The sequence below is a fragment of the Lissotriton vulgaris genome, chromosome 1_1 (genome assembly GCF_964263255.1).
Source record: "Lissotriton vulgaris chromosome 1_1, aLisVul1.2, whole genome shotgun sequence".
NCBI lineage: Eukaryota > Metazoa > Chordata > Amphibia > Caudata > Salamandridae > Lissotriton > Lissotriton vulgaris.
In genome coordinates, this window is record NC_141685.1 from 561,796,476 (window position 1) to 561,810,370 (window position 13,895).

Here is a 13,895-nt window from a genome sequence, read left to right on the forward strand (position 1 = left end):
ATTTTCTGCCACGTCGCAGCCATTCCTCCTCCGCCGTCTTTTCGCTGCAAATGTCTCCAAATGATTATTTTTCCTGGCAGCTGTCTAAGTGGCTTGACTCCGTCTAATTTTAAATCTCATTATTGGGACAAACAGTTACAATGCATCAATAGTCCATCAGGATTAATTAAACTGGGAATCAACAGCTGACAGCTAAGCAGATCATTTGCACTTGATCGGCGCCGGGACAATGTCACAAAAATATTGCTTCAGACAGCTTCAATTTTGAGTTAGGAGCGCGCGGTTAAAATGCATTATCGCGCATCTATCAAGTGCGTTATTTTTAAAGTTAGATAAATATTACCAGCCAGAAACATGGTCAGATAGGTTTGTCATGATTATCAGTAGAACTTTGCTCCTGGACAATAACGGTGATGGGAAAGAAGGGGTGGGTGGGAACTGCAATCACTTTTAAACTAACGATTGTGGTTTGCGTACACCCTCTAGTGGGAGAATGAAGGCAGACACAACTGCTACACTTGGGTGTTCTTGTTCACAGGCTTTCAATGCGCAACTACGGGACCCTTCTCAGAGGCGCGTGTTCCTTCACATTCACAACAAGCAGGGGTGAATCGTGATGCTGAATTGTAAGGGGTGATAACAACGAAGGCAACCACATTTAAAACGGTCGGGTTCACTGTTCGACCGAAAGGCCCAAAGTGAGATGAAGAAAATGTGCCAGTACTGCACTAGTACATTTATTACAGGATTGAGAATTTACAAAGGTACGGCGGAAGGTCTCAACACGACCGAGGACTTATATACATGCTTGTAAATCAAAATGTTGTGTTTCTGCCAGTGCTAACAGGATACCCAGTAGCCAATCAGGAGGGGCAAGGTTGAGATTGATTTACTTTAGTACCACTATTAAGGGACCCACTGTAATTAATCAAGGGACCCCCATAATTTCAGAGTCTACCTCAAAAAAACACATGCGATAAACATAGTGAGAGTCCTAGATACATGGTAAATATTGGGGATCAAATTAAAATCGGAATAACAGCAGGCCACCCAACCAACCAAAACCACAGGTACATTGGTTTTTTAACTAACACCCAAAGAGCAACATATAAAGAAAAATTAAATAAACATGGTTTTAATTCTAATTGCATAGGTGATGGGCACATGTTTTATTATGTAGCACTTGCACTTTAATGAAACAGCCTTAAGAGAGGGAATTGACGGAATCTGGGGGAGCACATAACGGGAAATACTTACATAAAATGGACGTAAACATTTTTTGACACCAAGTAAACCCTGCATTTATCCACAATTTTGACCCTCAAAATGAAATTGCTTTCTTCAAAAAATCATATTTAGAATTTTATAATTGATTTTTCAATGAATATTTATGTATTTATATATGTATTCAAATTCAGTGTCATGAGATCTATGTATTTTAACAGTATTTTACCATTAATACTGTTTTAATAACTCATGAATGAAAGATTATAGACTTTTATTATAAAGCCAGATGCATTTAATAATGTAGAGGACAATCTTAACAAAGCAATTAATGGAAGTCTTTTTCTTTAGTTTTTACATTTGACCTTTTACATAATGTGATATTGTATGAATTTTTTCCCAAAAAGTATGTCTTCCATGTCTATCGTAATCCTCCAATGGCATTGAGCACAAGTCACTTTAAAAGGGTGAAAAAAAAACATAAGCGTTGTCATGTGATCAAGTTACGGCTAAACGGAAACAAGTTATGGCCGCCAGCAAATAAATAATCAAGCACTTATCTTGTGGTCTGTGCCTGCTTTCATCGACGTGAAGCGGTTTTCAGTTTAAAAAAGGTAGTGGTGTTGGATATATATATATATATATATATATATATATATATATATATATATATATATATATATATATATATATATATATATATATATATATATATATATATATATATATATATATATATATATATATATATATATATATATATATATTCTGTGTTACCACTGGATGCCGGTAGCACAGGGCTCTGACAACGCGGCGGTCCCTTCTAAAAAAACGGCGTTTTTTGTAAAATGTAGCAGCAAACTTCCTGCAAACCTCCTAGGTTCAGAAAGGGTCGGGACACTCCGGGATGCTTCAAATAAGTTTATTAGCAACAAAGGTTACAAAAGCCGACGCGTTTCGCCATAAGGATTGGTCACGGTGAAGTTTACACTTGATCCTCCCCTTTACATACACCCAGTGATAAAAATAAACATAGGACTGGCAAGGTTACACAGCCTGAGAATCGTCGCCATCTTGTAGTGGCTTTTACATCTCGGTAGTTATACACCATTACTTTCTCAGTTACTGTGCAATAAGTCTCGCCCAAGTGGGCTATAATTGCTTTTCATGTTACAAACCATCGTTGCTGTTGTACTCAAAGTCTCGCCCCAGTGGGCATGAATTATAATTTATATATGAGTACTATTGAAATCTTTTTTTCCCAATAATTTGTTACAATTAACACAAAATCTTGACAGACGGTTGCAATCGATTCATAGCCATCACACATACTGCACGGTCCTAATAAGAAAATGAAAAAGAAAAAGTGCTCACATACATTTGCAAAAGAATTAAAAACAAGTGAATATATTTTACAATTAAAAACTGTGCATTTACATCAATTATATACAAGGAGTCTCATATAGTTAACCACTGATTATGATGTAATACAGTTATCCAAGATGGACTGCCAATTCCTCACTGGAGTTCAGGCCTACCGGTATTAGAGTTTCGAAGTCTATGATAAATTTGGACTCTAACACTCTTAACTGATGTTCTCTGTCACCTCCCCTTAATTGAGGTTTGATCGCATCCAAGACAACAATTGCCAGCAATTTATCATTTTGATTGTGAAACATCTTGAAATGACAAGCTATCGGGGGAAACTCATTGTTGTTCCTTATTGCTCGTTTATGTTCCAAGACCCTCAGTTTTGCTTTTTTCTTTGTGCTACCAATATACAGTTTATTGCAAGGGCAGATTAAACAATATACACACAGTTCAGTAGTGCAGTCATAGTTTCCACCTGTATTGTATCGCAATACAATGTACGATGTTTTGATTTTGTTATTCCACATTGAATTGGCACTGGCTCAGGCTACCTGCTCCTCCCACCAGCCAACGCAAAGATTCGCGTAGCTGGGGGCGGAGCAGGAATCCATCGCCATGCCCGGCATCTGCCTGTATAGCTGGCCATTGAACACAAAGATATTATGATTTAAACTAAATGTCAAAAATTCCATTAGCATTTTATTGTGTTCATAGAACCTTACTTGTCTAGTTTGTAAAAAACTGTAGACAGCTTTCAAACCATCTATGTTTGCAATGCTGGTATATAAGCTGGTGATATCCAGCACCATCAAACAATACCCACTCTGCCACACAAAACTGCCCATTAGATTAAAAAAATGAGTAGTATCTTTGAGATAGGATTTTAGAGATGTTACATGTGGAAACAAAAAAGAATCAATGTACATGGAGAGATGTTCAGTTAATCCCCCTTGTGATGCAACAATTGGTCGTCCCGGTATTGTTTGATGGTGCTGGATATCAAAACATGGCATCGTTATATCGACAATCTTTTTATTATATTTGAGGGATCAACAGCGGAGGCTGAAACATATGTTAATGTGTTGAATGATAACAATGTTAACTTAAGATTCAGTGGTGAGATAAGTACTTCCAGTGTAAACTACTTAGATCTAACTGTGTACATTGAGGAAGGACAAGTGTGTACCAGACTGTTCCGATAAACGACCGCAGGTAACTCTACTCTGTTTTCGACTAGCAGTCATCCTAAACAACTTATCGAAAGCATACCGTTTGGCGAATTACTAAGATTGAAAAGAAATAATTCCACGGAAAGGGTATTTCAAAAATCTGCCAAACAGTGTATAGATCGCTTTAGAGTACGTGGCTACAAGGAAGTGGTTTTAAAGCAGGCTTTAGCTAAAGTAAATAATCGATCAAGATCTGACCTACTTAAAGCCAAGAAAAAAGTAAAGACAGACAAGGGAGCTTTCAGGATGATTACAACCTTTTCAGAACATGCAGGGCAAGTGAAAAAAATCCTATGCAAAAACTGGAACATCCTACTCACGCATAATGTCATTAAAGATGATCTACCATCTAATCCTATGGTGACATTCCGTAAAGCCAGAGCTCTGAGAGACCATTTGGTCCATAGTCACCATATGACAAAAACTAGCACCCCAGTCATATACCATTAAATGGATTTTACCCTTGTGACCGATGCAAGGCGTGCAAAATAAGTAAAAGGACTTAAATATATGATATACCAGGTCTTAAATTTCCCCAAAAAATCAATACTATTTTGACTTGTACAACCCCCTACGCCATATACTGTCTGGTGTGCCCTTGCGGGCTATGATATATTGGCAGTAAGATTAACCCTGTGAAGCTCCGCATATTAGAACACATGCGTGCAATTAACATTATAGATGAATCGTACCCTGTCGCAAGACATTTTAATAAAATGCATGGGCATAATAGGGATCTATTGGCCTACTTTTGTCTAGGCAGTGTACTAGCACATCCCAGCGGAGGTGATCGATTACAAAAATTAAGCCGTCTGGAATCACGTTACATTATAGACCTACAGAGTTACAGCCCCACAGGTTTAAACACTAATGAAGAATTAGCAGTACACCTGAACTGAGAGATACAGATGGAATTGTAATAACAAATATTGTAGTTGGGTCTTGGTCTTTTTTGGTCTCTTTTCTGTTCTTGATAAATGATTGAATAGCCTGTTTTTATTAAGTATAATTTCTGCTTTGAACTGATGAAATTAATTGTGACTTCCATTCAAATGGTCTAGGAAGTACATCTTGGGGTGTTTGCCCATTGATGGGCTTAATTAATTGTATATGTTGCAAATGCCCATCCAGAGTGATATACACAGATAATGATTATCGTATTGTATGGACTTATACTACTTGTACAAAGTATGGGGAAGTGACATAAAGCAATGCAAGAATGTATTGATATTCTTTGTATCTGCGTTTTACAAGTATTGCATAGTGCTAAATGGCGATGGATATTGTAACCACAAGTCCTCTTTCTATGCCTCACTTTTGTACTTTGAATGACCAATGAAATGTTTAAATAAAATGGCGGCGCGTTCTACGATCACAATTGACAAAGGCTAAGCGCCGAAACGCGTCTTGTCTGTGCTGGGTTGCCAATAAAGATCTATTGGTACCAAACCCCCCCCCCCTTGTGAGTGCTGTTTCTTGCTCATGAATTAAACACGGATAGAACTTGGGAGCAGTTATATATATATATATATATATATATATATATATATATATATATATATATATATATATATATATATATATATGTATATATATATATATATATATATATATATATATATCACACAGTAGCTCCTCCAAAAGAAAGAGCAGAGGTCGCAATGGGGGAAGCCACGGAGACACCTTTAATCACAGTGCAGCGGCGAATGCATTTCGGCTCAGTCAGCCTTCATCAGCACCAAAAGGTGTTTTCAAGAGGCATATCCAAACATCCCATTATATATGTGCCCCGCCACATGCTAATTGTACATGGCCCTTGTGAGTGCTGTTTCTTGCTCATGAATTGAACGCGGATAGAACTTGGGAGCAGTTATATATATATATATATATATATATATATATATATATATATATATATATATATATATATATATATATATATATATATATATATATATATATATTCACTGAAAAAACCATAGGTTTCACACCAGTTATAGTTAAGAATTAGCATTAGCATTTAAAAAACCTATTAAATTCACTGAAAAAACCATAGGTTTTACACCAGTTATAATTACCTGGAAATTTTACTGACATAAAACCATTGAAATTCCCACGTTATAGTTAGTTGGACTCACTATAACTTGCGCGTGTAATGCACTGCTGATGACATCACATATTACAACACTCATGACATAGCCCCCACATCAAACCTAGGGGGTCAGGAGGGGTCTACCCTGCCCCTTATGGTCAATTCCCCCCTTGTTTTGGCCACCACTTGTGTCTCGATCCTACCGAGACACAAGATGGCGGTCGCTCCGGACTGTTTCGAATGTTTACAGACACGCAAGAACCAATCAGCTTTCTGCGCGCAAGTCACGTGTCGCGCCCGGAGCGCTCCCCGGAGCGCGTACCGGGGCGCGCTTATAGATATATATATATAATTTTTTAACCTAAATTACTCAAAATCCACTAGAGCACATATCTTGAGACATAGCAAAGGCACATCGGGCTACCAGTCCCTACAATTTTGCCAAGTTTGGTGGAAATCCATTCAGCCGTTCGGGCTAAAAGTGAGGTCGACCGCCCTATGGAAATTAACATGGGGAAAACGTGTTTTGGGACACCCCTTTCATCTCGGCCCCCGCTTGACACATCCCCCCCAAACTTTCAGGGAAGGCCATTTTGAGGAGATTTTCAGGCAGATTCGTCAACCGGTGCCAAAGTTATTCCAAATAGAATTTTGAGATTTAACATTGAAAAAAATCCTAACTATAACTACCTACTGGCGACCGCCAGTAGGTAATATATATATGTTGTGACCAAGGCCTCTGGGAGGCCGAAACGTTATGCTGTCCATTTGTTGCAGAATAAATTAATTTTTACTCACGGAAATACTGGGTCTCCTGTTCTTTGGCGGCGCTGCGGTGATATCAAGACTACGGCGCTTGTTCGTGAGAACCTGTGTGGATATATATATATATATATATATATATATATATATATATATATATATATATATATTACCTACTGGCGATAGCCAGTAGGTATATATAGTTAGGATTTTTTTCCTATGGGATTTTTGAAAATTCTATGTCGAATAACTTTGGCGTTTAAGGACAGAATTGGCTGAAATTTTCAGGAAAATGGAACATTTTGTTTCTGAGCAGCCCCTGAAAATTTGGGGGGGTTTCGTCAAGGGGGGGCCGAGAAAAAAGGGGGGTCCCAAAACGTGTTTTTCCCATGCAATTTTCCATAGGGCGGTTGGCCTCACTTTTAGCCTGAACGGCTGAATGGATTTACACCAAACTTGGCAAAATTGTAGGGACTGGTAGCCCGATGTGCCTTTGCTATGTCTCAAGATATAGGCTCCAGTGGTTTTTACGAAAATTAACTTTGAAAAATATATATTGGGCTACATTGGGCTATATATATGTTGGAGCCCAAATGTAGCCCAATGTAGCCCAATGTAGCCCAATGTAGCCCAAAGATGGCCACCAGAGACAAAAAAAAACAAATGTAGCCCAAATATCAGCCAGATGTAGCCCAACTATAGCCCAATGACAGAATGTCCCAGAGAGTTCTAAAGAACAACTAGAGTGCTAACAGTCCTGCTTATTACAAAGGTATGGCACACCTGAAGCCATCTTGATTGGAATAAAGTGGTAACTCTTAAAACATTTAATTTAAAAAGGAACAAAATGAGGGGGTTCATTTTGCCATAGAAAGTATGATTAGCGAATATATGACGAAATCCCGCATACCATCAGTCCGCAAAAAAAATCCCGCATGTACTATTAGGCCGCAAATTAAAATAACGAAAACTTTTAGAACGAATATGCCTTTAGCATACACTAAACAACTAAACTACCCTAAACCCTAAAACACTACCCCCAGCATGACCCTACGCTACACAAACAGTACAACACTACCCTAAATCCTAAAACACTACCCCCAGCATGACCCTACACTACACAAACACTACAACACTACCCTAAACCCTAAAACACTACCCCCAGCATGACCCTACACTACGCAAACACTACAACACTACCCAAAACCCTAAAACACTACACCCCAGCATGACCCTACACTACGCAAACACTACAACACTACCCTAAACCCTAAAACACTACCCCCAGCATGACCCTACACTACGCAAACACTACAACACAACCCTAAACCCTAAAACACTACCCCCAGCATGACCCTACACTACGCAAACACTACAACACAACCCTAAACCCTAAAACACTACCCCCAGCATGACCCTACACTACGCAAACACTACAACACTACCCTAAACCCTAAAACACTACCCCCAGCATGACCCTACACTACGCAAACACTACAACACTACCCAAAACCCTAAAACACTACACCCCAGCATGACCCTACACTACGCAAACACTACAACACTACCCTAAACCCTAAAACACTACCCCCAGCATGACCCTACACTACGCAAACACTACAACACTATCCTAAACCCTAAAACACTGCCCCCAGCATGACCCTACACTACGCAAACACTACAACACTACCCTAAACCCTAAAACACTACCCCCAGGATGACCCTACACTACGCAAACACTACAACACTACCCAAAACCCTAAAACACTACCCCCAGCATGACCCTAAACTACGCAAACACTACAACACTACCCAAAACCCTAAAACACTACACCCCAGCATGACCCTACACTACGCAAACACTACAACACTACCCTAAACCCTAAAACACTACCCCCAGCATGACCCTACACTACGCAAACACTACAACACTACCCTAAACCCTAAAACACTGCCCCCAGCATGACCCTACACTACGCAAACACTACAACACTACCCTAAACCCTAAAACACTACCCCCAGCATGACCCTACACTACGCAAACACTACAACACTACCCAAAACCCTAAAACACTACCCCCCAGCATGACCCTACACTACGCAAACACTACAACACTACCCAAAACCCTAAAACACTACCCCCCAGCATGACCCTACACTACACAAACACTACCCAAAACCCTAAAACACTACCCCCAGCATGACCCTACACTACGCAAACACTACAACACTACCCAAAACCCTAAAACACTACCCCCAGCATGACCCTACACTACGCAAACACTACAACACTACCCAAAACCCTAAAACACTACACCCCAGCATGACCCTACACTACGCAAACACTACAACACTACCCAAAACCCTAAAACACTACCCCCAGCATGACCCTACACTACGCAAACACTACAACACAACCCTAAACCCTAAAACACTACCCCCAGCATGACCCTACACTACGCAAACACTACAACACTACCCTAAACCCTAAAACACTACCCCCAGCATGACCCTACACTACGCAAACACTACAACACTACCCAAAACCCTAAAACACTACACCCCAGCATGACCCTACACTACGCAAACACTACAACACTACCCAAAACCCTAAAACACTACACCCCAGCATGACCCTACACTACGCAAACACTACAACACTACCCTAAACCCTAAAACACTGCCCCCAGCATGACCCTACACTACGCAAACACTACAACACTACCCTAAACCCTAAAACACTGCCCCCAGCATGACCCTACACTACGCAAACACTACAACACTACCCTAAACCCTAAAACACTACCCCCAGCATGACCCTACACTACGCAAACACTACAACACTACCCAAAACCCTAAAACACTACACCCCAGCATGACCCTACACTACGCAAACACTACAACACTACCCTAAACCCTAAAACACTACCCCCAGCATGACCCTACACTACGCAAACACTACAACACTACCCTAAACCCTAAAACACTGCCCCCAGCATGACCCTACACTACGCAAACACTACAACACTACCCTAAACCCTAAAACACTACCCCCAGCATGACCCTACACTACGCAAACACTACAACACTACCCAAAACCCTAAAACACTACCCCCCAGCATGACCCTACACTACGCAAACACTACAACACTACCCAAAACCCTAAAACACTACCCCCAGCATGACCCTACACTACGCAAACACTACAACACTACCCAAAACCCTAAAACACTACACCCCAGCATGACCCTACACTACGCAAACACTACACCACTACCCAAAACCCTAAAACACTACACCCCAGCATGACCCTACACTACGCAAACACTACAACACTACCCAAAACCCTAAAACACTACCCCCAGCATGACCCTACACTACGCAAACACTACAACACTACCCTAAACCCTAAAACACTACACCCCAGCATGACTCTACACTACGCAAACACTACAACACTACCCAAAACCCTAAAACACTACCCCCAGCATGACCCTACACTACGCCAACACTACAACACTATCCTAAACCCTAAAACACTACGCCCAGCATGGCCCTACACTACGCAAACACTACAACACTACCCTAAACCCTAAAACACTAGCCCCAGCATGACCCTACACTACGCAAACACTACAACACAACCCTAAACCCTAAAACACTACCCCCAGCATGACCCTACACTATGCAAACACTACAACACTACCCTAAACCCTAAAACACTACCCCCAGCATGACCCTACACTACGATAACACTACAACACAACCCTAAACCCTAAAACACTACCCCCAGCATGACCCTACACTAAACAACCACCACAACTCTACACTACACTAACACAACACTACACTACACAACACTACACTACACTACACAATCACTAACCCACGAAAAAATTAACACAAACCCACTTACCTCTCTCGTCATTGTGGTTTTCACAACGCAAATGCATTTACCATACATGCCTTTAAAACGTAATTCTTTGTAAAGGCATGCGCGATAAATCCACATGCGTTTTGAAAAAATGCGAGATAATGGTATGCGAGGTCAATGACCTTGCGGGATAATGGTATGCGGACTGAAAGTCTGCGGGATAAAAAATGCGGGAAAATGGCTGCAAACCATGATTAGCAGCAGACTTCCCTGGTGAGCACTAGCTTTACTACAGTGATCTAATGAGCAACTAGAGTGCTAACATTCAGAATTTATGGCAAATGTGTGACACATCTGAATGCCTTCTTGATAGAACCAAAGTAAACAAGCATTGAAAATGCAATAGATCTCGCCCTCGTTTAAGTTTAAAGCCATTCTGTTTGTAATGAGGTGGCTTTTTAGCTTTCGCTTTTATTAGTGTTTTTAAAACTTTCATGTAAATAACATGCATATGTATGCATATATGTATATGTATGCATGCATTTATATTTATATAGATATGCAGATTATATATGTTTATATATGTATATTACCTACTGGCGATAGCCAGTGGGTATATATAGTTAGGATTTTTTCTATATGGGATTTCTGAAAATTCTATGTCTAATAACTTTAGCGTTTGTGGACGGAATTGGCTGACATTTTTAGGAAAATGGCACAGTTTGTTTCTGAGCAGCCCCTGAAAATTTGGGGGGGTTTCGTCAAGGGGGGGCCGAGAAAAAAGGGGGGTCCCAAAACGCGTTTTTCCCATTCAATTTTCCATAGGGCGGTTGGACTCACTTTTAGCTCGAACGGCTGAATAGATTTACATGAAACTTGGCAAAATTGTAGATATGGTTTGCCCGACGTGCCTTTGCTATGTCTCAATATATGTGCTCCAGTGGATTTTGAGAAATTAACGTTTAAAAAAATATATATATCTGTGACAGCGCTCCGGTTAGCGCCCCGGTTCGCGTACCTGACGCGTAACGGAACTTCGCGAAGCGAAGCTGATTGGCTCTCTGGTGTCTGTCAACATTCTAAACAGTCCGGAGCGGCCGCCATCTTGTCTCTCGGTACGATCGAGAGACAAGATGTGGTGAAAAATGAAGGGGGAATGAAGGAAAGGGGGCAAGGTAGACCACTACTGACCCCCTAGGATTGATGAGGGGGATATTAAAGTGCCCCGCGGGGCAATAAATAAAGAACATTTTTTTTTGCGATTTTACGCCGTAGAGGCGCGTCCCGGTACGCGAACCGGGCAGCGAACCGGGCAGCTCACTGGGCAGCTAACCGGGCAGCTAACCGGCAGCGTAGCTGTCAACATTGTAAACAGTCCGGAGCGGCCGCCATCTTGTCTCTCGGTAAGTTCGAGAGACAAGATGTGGTGAAAAAAGAAGGGGGAAATGAAGGAAAGGGGCAAGGTAAACCCCTCCTGACCCCCTAGGATTGATGAGGGGGATATTAAAGTCCCCCTCCATTTTTCGCGGTAGAGGCGCTTCCCGGTACGCGAACCGGGCAGCGTAACGGGAGTCCGCCATCTTGTGTTTTTGGAGCGTCCGGTTCGCGTACCGGGTAGCGTCCTGGTAAGCGTAACAAGGGGAAAACCAAGAGAAACAGTAAAAAAAAAATTAAGGGAATAGATTTCCAGCAAACTTGGCAAAATTGTAGGGACTGTTTGTTTGATGTGCCTTTGCAAAGCCTCAAGATATGTGCACGTGTGGATTTTGTCTGATTAAGGTTAAAAAAAAAATATATATCTGTAAGCGTGCTCCGGCACGCTTACGTTACGGGTTTTGTTTGCGCTGCAGAGCCGATACGTCACGGTTATGCGACGCGTCATGAGGCTTCTCAAGTGGCTACGTGATACGTCACGTAATAAAGAATATATTTTACAGCTATAGATATTAGCTTTTAAAAAAACAATGAAATTCACTGAAAAAACCATAGGTTATAGACCATATATAGTTAGGAATTTGCATTTACAAAACCTTGAAAATTCACTGAAAAAACCATAGGTTAGAGACCATATATAGTTAGCTGGACATTTTATTGACATAAAACCAATGAAATTCCATATATAGTTAGTTGCACTAACTATATATCGCGCACCCGCAATCCACTGCTGATGATGTCACATATTACATCATTCATGACATGGTCAGTGACATCACTGATGACATCACTGATGACATCTCAAATGACATCACTGATGACATCTCAAATGACATCACTGATGACATCATGACACACCAATACCAGTTACTACATACGCACTCACTGATTCCTACGTCTACACACACATTCACTCATTCACCCATACAATCACTCATACATACAGTCACTCATTATTACAACATTATCATATGCACTCATACACCTATGCAGACACTCACACACTGCCACTCATCCATGGAGTTACTCACACACCTAGTCAGTCCTGTAAAGAATCAATCACACTTCCATTTCCTCATCTATACAGTTAAACACAGAACACCATACTTCAGTGACATCACTGATGACATCACTGATGACATCTCAAATGACATCACTGATGACATCTCAAATGACATCACTGATGACATCATGACACACCAATACCAGTTACTACATACGCACTCACTGATTCCTACGTCTACACACACATTCACTCATTCACCCATACAATCACTCATACATACAGTCACTCATTATTACAACACTATCATATGCACTCATACACCTAGTCAGTCCTGTGAAGAATCAATCACACTTCAATTTCCTCATCTATACAGTTAAACACAGAACACCATACTTTTCACACATATACTAACACATACTTACTCTCTTATACAATCACTGATACAAGTACACATTGATATGCACAGAGTCACACACCTCCCAGCCAGCCATACACACACTCAGTCTTCCATACATCCACTCATTCTTCAATATGTAAAACATATTTAAACTTTACAAAAACACACAGACACTAGAAGATGTCATCAGTGATGTCATTTGAGATGTCATCAGTGATGTCATCAGTGATGTCATTTGAGATGTCATCAGTGATGTCATCAGTGATGTCACTGACCATGTCATGAATGATGTAATATGTGACATCATCAGCAGTGGATTGCGGGTGCGCGATATATAGTTAGTGCAACTAACTATATATGGAATTTCATTGGTTTTATGTCAATAAAATGTCCAGCTAACTATATATGGTCTCTAACCTATGGTTTTTTCAGTGAATATATATATATATATATATATATATATATATGAATAGGTCTCTGCTTGTAACGGTTTTGACCACAGGAAT